This window comes from Portunus trituberculatus, chromosome 38 (assembly GCF_017591435.1).
Source record: "Portunus trituberculatus isolate SZX2019 chromosome 38, ASM1759143v1, whole genome shotgun sequence".
In the NCBI taxonomy this organism is placed as follows: Eukaryota; Metazoa; Arthropoda; class Malacostraca; order Decapoda; family Portunidae; genus Portunus; species Portunus trituberculatus.
In genome coordinates, this window is record NC_059292.1 from 5540982 (window position 1) to 5548481 (window position 7500).

Below are 7500 nucleotides of genomic sequence, written 5' to 3' on the forward strand. Positions count from 1 at the left end.
TGCTGACTAACACTGACTGAACTAAATAATAATGATAAACAAAGGCCAAGATAAGAACTTTCAGCAAATCTTCACAATGCAAGATCTCTAATAAGTAACTTTTGTATACTCTAAATTTCATGAACTTTTATTTCTTGTGGCTAGATAAATGTGCACGTGAAATTAATCCCTAAAGTACTGGGACACATTTTTACCTTGAGATTAGTGTACGATTAGACGATTTTTTCACATTAGGGCGGATCTATAGAGGTCAGGAGATCAATAGCCACAGTCTTCACTATTTCAATCCCCACATAAGTTTCTGAAGGTGTATAAAACCACCAAATATTAAGCAAAATAAATACGAAAAGGCGTCATGGTACTGAAGGAGTTAAATGAATTAGTACACACACACACGGAACCACAATGTCAGGTCATGAAATCTATGAATATAATGCCATATAATCAATCCTATGGTTCAAACTACATGCAATTAATCACTGTCTACACCTTCCACGAAAAAGAAATCTTGAACCAATCATGCTGTGAAGGTTTTAGTATAGTCCATTCTCAACCGTCTCTGTCTTGCACTTCCAGCAGGTCTCTTAAGCTGTGTGTGTTGCCGAACGTCCAAAAGCCTGCCGGAGAAAAAAAAGTCAGGAAATGCCTCAGAAGAAAACTGAAGTACAAAGGAGGAGGAGGATAGTGTGTGAAGTAGTAGTAGTAGTAGTAGTAGTAGGTAGTAGTAGTAGTAGTATTGGTGGTGGTAGTAGTAGTATTGGTGGTAGTAGTAGTAGTAGTAGTAGTAGTAGGAGGAGGAGGAGGAGGAGGAGGAGGAGGAGGAGGAGGAGGAGGAGGAGGAGGAGAAGGAGAAGAGGAGGAGGAGGAGAAGGAGGAGGAGGAGGAGGAGGAGGAGGAGGAGGAGGAGGAGGAGGAGGAGGAGGAGGAGTAGGAGGAGGAGGTGGAGTAGGAGGAGGAGGTGGAGTAGGAGGAGGAGGAGGTGGAGGAGGAGGAGGAGGAGGAGGAGGAGGAGGAGGAGGAGGAGGAGGAGGAGGAGGTGGAGGAGGAGGAGGAGGAGGAGGAGGAGGAGGAGGAGGAGGAGGAGGAGGAGGAGGAGGAGGAGGAGGAGGAGCAGTTATTGTTATTAGTATTGTTGTTTCATTATTGTTATCATTACGTGTGTCAATGATGTGTGCAACGATAAAAATGACTATAATAATAATAACAATAATAATAATGATAATAATAATGACGATGATAATAATAATAATAATAATAAGCGGTTTATCAACATTGCACTACATACATACTGATAATATACACTGGGGTATGACGAAAGCTTAACACTAGGTAGACTACAGGAAACTCTATTGATTAATTGCTCTCACCATGGTAGGAATCACACAGACGGTACCAGTCCGTACGTGGTGTCTTTAGAGGCATTAGCTCTGTGTGTGTGTGTGTGTGTGTGTGTGTGTGTGTGTGTGTCAATCAGTTTCTACATCACAGGTGCAATAATACAACAGACGTAGTGGGTCGTGAAGGATGTACATCAAATCAAAGTGGTTTGTTAGAAGAGATAATTTTGAAGAATCAGCTGAGAGGCGAATGACTGTCAACTCACCAGGCGGCGTGTGACGTGGTAGTGGTGATTTTGGTGATGGTGGTGGCTGTGATAGTGGTGGCTGCAATTCACCACTGCCCGTTGTCTTTCAGGTCACTCAGGTAGGCAAGGCGCGGCGGAATGCGGTGGCAGCAGCTACACATTACACACACACTACTGAACAATGACGAGAAGGAAGAGAGAGAGTTAGAGGACACTGGACAGGCCGCTTGTCTGGTGCGTGTAGAACTGCCAGTCTCACCTCAGAACTAAAGTTTCATGATACAGTGAACGAACCACGAGGGATTGAAATACACACTGGTTAAGCCATTGGCAATAAGTCATTCATGAATCTATGTATTCTCAATCCTACATGAACTACACACCTACATACGAACTTATATTACCCACACGAGGACTCAGGAGCAATGTGACCGTCAGGGTACTGCCTGGCACACACTCCCTATAACTACCTCTTCATGTAGCCAGTCTTGCCTGATCCTGTCTGTCCCGTTTTCATCAAACAGGACGCTCGCTGATCCTGTCATATTTGTCATATTCCCACCTTCTTGCCAGCTGGTGCCAAAGTTCCTCCCTCAGCCACAGCCTCTGCATAAATGACCAAACCTGGCTTTCCTCATTTGTGGTACGCTTCATGGCAAAGTTCTCTCCATACAGGCTCTGGATCGCTGTGTCTTATCTCTTGAAAAGTTGGCCATAGGAAATGATATAATCGGAATTGTTTAATTTTTTATTGGTTTCATCCATCAATTTCTTCACAGGTATCAACTGACAACAAAAACTAGCCTGAGGTGGCTTATAAAACATATTAGTAATTGAAAACTTGGTGACTGACTTGGAGTCGTGTAAAGGACACAACCCAACCGGCAGGTTAGTAGCTGTCCTTGTCTTGGTTATCAGCTTTCATATGGTAACTGTTGCTATACCTGGTCCATGTAACAGAGTCCACATACCAATAACAGTCTTTCGCCTCATACAACCACAGAATCAGCATGGCAACTGTTAGCACGCTGGTGACCCCAGAGCAGCCACCACCTGCCTTCCTGCCAGCCCTACAATGGGGTGGCGGCCAGATACCTTGACAGAGGATTACAAAAATATATCATAAAGGATTGCGGGGCTGGCAGGATGGGACACAGGAGTTTCTAAGCTATAAAGAGACAATCTAATGCCACACTGACAGAAGTACAGACAGACTCCAGGAAATTGTCTTTTTATTGAATTTTTTTTGGTTTATATTGAACAAGGGAGAAAAAAATGAGTTCTCTGGAGTGAGACACTGAGACGCCCCTATCATGCTGGTGAGAATGTGTGAACGGACTCTTGGTTCAGTGCCACACCGCTGTCACTGTTGATAAGGCTTTCTTATTTCTCTTTAAACTGTATTACACAACTTGCACACACTACAGTCAAAGCCAACGGCAGCATCTCATAACATGTGGGTCCTTACAAGGTGGGTTTGGCATGCCCAAAGATGAGTGTCCAAGAGAGAAGAGAGGATTTGAAAGGCGCCTCGAACTGTACCCAGATATTATCTCAAATTACGAATATATAATAATAATAATAAACACCCTTGAAACAATTCACTAATTTCTACTTATATATTACTGTTTATAAAGCTAGAATGTAATTTTATGATTAAGACTGAATCAAATTTTGTAGATATGTATAAAAAAAAAATCACTCTGGGAAACCAACATGTTTACGAAATGTGAGGCTTAGGGAGCAGATGAAGGTGGATTGGTTTGTTGTAGGGAGCCAGTGTGAGGGGAGGGTGTTGGGGAGGACAGGGGTGCAGGAAGAGGATCGGGTGTGCGGGCTTGTCTGTGTGATGTTAGGAAGGAGTGTACAGCCAGAGCAAACAACATGGAGAACACAGTGACTGGCATGCTACCTTATCCTATTTTTATACACACACACGCACAAGCACACAAAATAAAAGTTTCATAAATCCAATCGCAAGTATTCATTTGATTCAAGTTTTATCTTTATACATAATTCATAAAATATTACTTTTTTTTCGGCCAAGACCTACCACCACCATTTCTAGCAATAATATGTTGTTGTTTTTTTTCTAATATATTCAACTAACTCGATTCCCTACACAGACTACATAAATTTACTTCAACTAGGATAATATTTTGGAAAGCATCTGAAACTGTACATAAGAATGGCATCTAAAGCGACTAGGCGGAAATTGTTACATTTCTACCAACACGCTGAACAACCACACGGCAAATATGCAGAGAACACTTCAACAGCAAGTAACTCAGTTGCTCTTCCTCGCACACACACAACGGTTTTGGTTCATCCAAGTAAAAGGATGTAAAGAAATTATTGGCAAACACTGACATCTGCGTTTCTGCCATTCCCTCAATGCCACACACTTCCTCCTGTTACCCAAGCTTGTATTCACACGAAATGCATTGAAAAATGACACTCCACAGCAGTAAGACTTGACAGTAAACTGGGATGAACTACACTATGGTTCGCAACACAAGTCGAAGCACCATGTTGGCTCGAAGCATTTAACAACCACGTAACATATTTGATACAAATGTATGAACACACATAGCAACCCAACAGGCAAATGCATTTTAGGCGCGGGTAGTGATCATGTATTGCTTAGATCCATGAAAATTTCTTTGTGATAGCGAGCACAGAACCTGAACCTGGCAGTGCGCGGCGCCCAATCACTACCGCAGTGAACGTGACCCACGGAGGCCCTTTTCCTGACAGGGCATTGAGGAACACGACCGAGACCCAGACATCAGTAGCCACCAAAACACACACATTCCACACTACTACTTTATATCAATATCTGGAAGAAAAATATGTATCGGAAACTTTACGAAAACATAACTCGAACAAATGAAACGCCGCAGCTGTGATGGAGAAGCTTTAGTAAGCAGATGATGGTCTAAGTAGTGTACTATGTACTGCACTCAGAGTGACACAAGCAGACTGGAATTTATCACGTCTGTAGGTGTATGGTCTTGCATCAGTGACTCCAAAAGGTAGAATACAGGTAACCCTAGATCCCATAAAGGTAATTATTAATAAGGCCTAAAACTCTCGGCTACGACCCGAGTAATTAAATCTTGGCATCTGGGACTGTACGTGGCGGCCCGTGTCTAACGCACACGTGTCTCGTCACTTAGTAGTATTTACAGTATTGTTAAAGCCTCACTCACCCAAAGAAATGGCAAGACGCACCATCAGCCTGCTAACCTTCCACCCAGGGACAGCGGCCCGCAGCGCAGCACCACGCGCGCACCGCCCCGCGGACCGCCCCGCTAATACTGGCACCACGCACCCGAAAATATTTTAGATATGTAAACCATAAAATTTTATAATCTTAAAAAAATCTAACATTATGTATTTTCAACACGAACTTCATTTTGGAAATGAGTGAGTCGCGGAATGCAACAAACTGGGACACCAAATATTGGCTCCTGCCTCGTGAGTGGACCAGTTACCGCCATTCCCAATGCACCACACGCGTGTCCCAGCCATCGTACGTGTGTCAAACTTCAAGACGTGAATATTTGGCTTATTCTAACCATAATTAACTTCCATATAAAGAAATTCAAGTCTCTAAGTGATCAAGTGAGCTGCGCCGCGTCTCCCTGGACGCTGCGAGGCGCTCTCCACCAGCGGTGGTGTGCGCGGCGTGTGAAGCGCGGCAGCTCACCACACTCGCAGCATTAGTGGACAACAATGGCGATCTTACTTATGAAAAATGTGCTAAAAGAGAGAATGTTGAATACAACGTCTCCCCAGAGTGTGGAGGAGTGGTGCGGTGTGTGAGCCTGGCAGCCCAGCAGCCCAGCAGCTCAGTACCCGAGGGACGCTTTCCTACTCGCTCAAACCTCAGAACAAACGAAATATTCACCTCAAGTTTGGGACACTCTTCCCGATTATATATATATATATATATATATATATATATATATATATATATATATATATATATATATATATATATATATATATATATATATATATATATATATATATATATATATATATATATATATATATATATATATATATATATATATATATATATATATATATATATATATATATATATATATATATATATATATATATATATATATATATATATCAGTTATTTTTTCAGAGAACGTAAATCAGGTCATCCTAACAGTAAACCTTCAACATGCAACAACAGTTCGCAGTATCTCAACATATATATATATATATATATATATATATATATATATATATATATATATATATATATATATATATATATATATATACTCATATGAAATAAAAAGTTCAACAATATGATATGATAATTCATGGTTTTTAGAGAAAGTGAAAGAGAATATCATTATCTTGACGTAATTTCAAGTTACGAATCCTAATAACGGTGAGGAGCACGACCGTCCTGCGCGGCGGCCGTGGCGGTCGTGGCGGGAAGTGCGTGGCTGCCGATGATGAGTAAGGCGCCACGACAATGTACCGACTGTATCCTTGTTGCATGACAACACTCTGGACTTGAGCCGTCATGAGAGTGAGGAGGGAGGCGTGCGGGGAAGGCGTGAACGTGTGGTCGTGACTCGTGACGCCGCGGGTGGTACTGCTGAGGTAACCGCCCGCACCTCGCTTGTGCTCCGTTAGGATGTGCTTCATGCAGGGCAGGGGCAGGAGGAGGAGGAGGAGGAGGAGGAGGAGGAGGAGGAGGAGGAGGAGGAGGATATGGTAAGAGTTCTAGTATATGGGTGCACCATACTCGTACTCATTTTTGGCAACCCTTTACAATCCAACTTTTGTATAAAACATTTCTTTTTAACAAATTCTCAATAAAAAATTGCAACAACTGACTTATACTAATGGAAATCATTCTCTTCAGAAATGTGTGTGTGTGTGTGTGTGTGTGTGTGTGTGTGTGTGTGTGTGTGTGTGTGTGTGTGTGTGTGTGTGTGTGTGTGTTGAAAAAATATCGTGCATAATATACATATATTTTTGTTTGATTTTCTAGAATTTGAGAGCAAGTATTCTTAATTAGATAATTCAATAACTAACTATTCAGGGTGCCCGTCACCTTGGATTGTAATAACCCGCCAACTTGTGTGTGTGTGTGTGTGTGTGTGTGTGTGTGTGTGTGTGTGTGTGTGTGTGTGTGTGTGTGTGTGTGTGTGGAGAGGATGGGAAAGGATGGGTTTAGTTGGGATAGGAGAGAGAGAGAGAGAGAGAGAGAGAGAGAGAGAGAGAGAGAGAGAGAGAGAGAGAGAGAGAGAGAGAGAGAGAGAGAGAGAGAGGGGGTAGGAATAGGAGTAGGCCGTTTTTTTTTGGGGGGGGAGGGCGGGAGTGATATTACCTGTGTGCGTTACTTAAGTTACCTGTGACAAGAACTAGAATCTTATTAGCTATTGGTCAGTTTTTTCCGGCGTAGGTGTGGCGGCGCGGCGTTTGGCGAGGCAAGGTAAGGCCGACGCTGCGCCACACACCTTGCCGCACCTGTCAGGCGGGAGGGGGAGGGGGAGCCCGCAGCCGAGGCAAGCACGAGGGGGAGGGAGAGAAGGGGTCAGGCAGCGCTGGGGCCAACCCTTCCTCCACCTGATTATATCTCTAATGAAACAAATGCATAATAATGAAGGAAAGAACGTATATAATAGATACGTGGTTGGTTATTATCACTCATTCTTCTTATTATTACTATCTTGTAGTAGATGTAACAGTGTTAGTAGTGGTAGTAGTAGTAGAAGTAGTAGTAGTAACAGTAGTAGTAGAAATTGTAGTAGTAATAGTGGTTATTGATGTTGTTTTTGTTGATGCTGTAAAAGAATATGTAAGTAGTATAAGTAGAAAAAGCTGCCCGTAGCAAAAGTAGTAGTAATAAAAAGTAGTAGTGTAATAAAACT

General features: G+C 42.5%; 1 protein-coding gene and 1 long non-coding RNA gene across 5 annotated transcripts in view; both read right to left on the reverse strand.

Moving 5' to 3' along the window:
* LOC123514945 overlaps window positions 1-5539 on the reverse strand; it is a 5692-nt gene extending 153 nt beyond the window's left edge. Inside the window, exons 1-3 of the long non-coding RNA XR_006677720.1 lie at window positions 1604-5539; window positions 490-617; window positions 1-301 (exon numbers count right to left, since the gene is read on the reverse strand). The exon at window positions 1-301 is cut by the window's left edge and continues 153 nt beyond it. This is a non-coding gene — a long non-coding RNA (uncharacterized LOC123514945). The remainder of the gene's footprint in view (window positions 302-489; window positions 618-1603) is intronic.
* Window positions 5540-6408: 869 nt separating this feature from the next.
* The window catches only part of LOC123514644 (leucine-rich repeats and immunoglobulin-like domains protein 1), a 486618-nt gene continuing 485526 nt past the window's right edge, over window positions 6409-7500 (reverse strand). For all 4 annotated transcript variants that reach the window (XM_045272650.1, XM_045272648.1, XM_045272649.1 and 1 more), the window contains one exon: window positions 6409-7500. This exon is cut by the window's right edge and continues 586 nt beyond it. The gene's annotated coding sequence lies outside the window, so the exon portion shown is untranslated.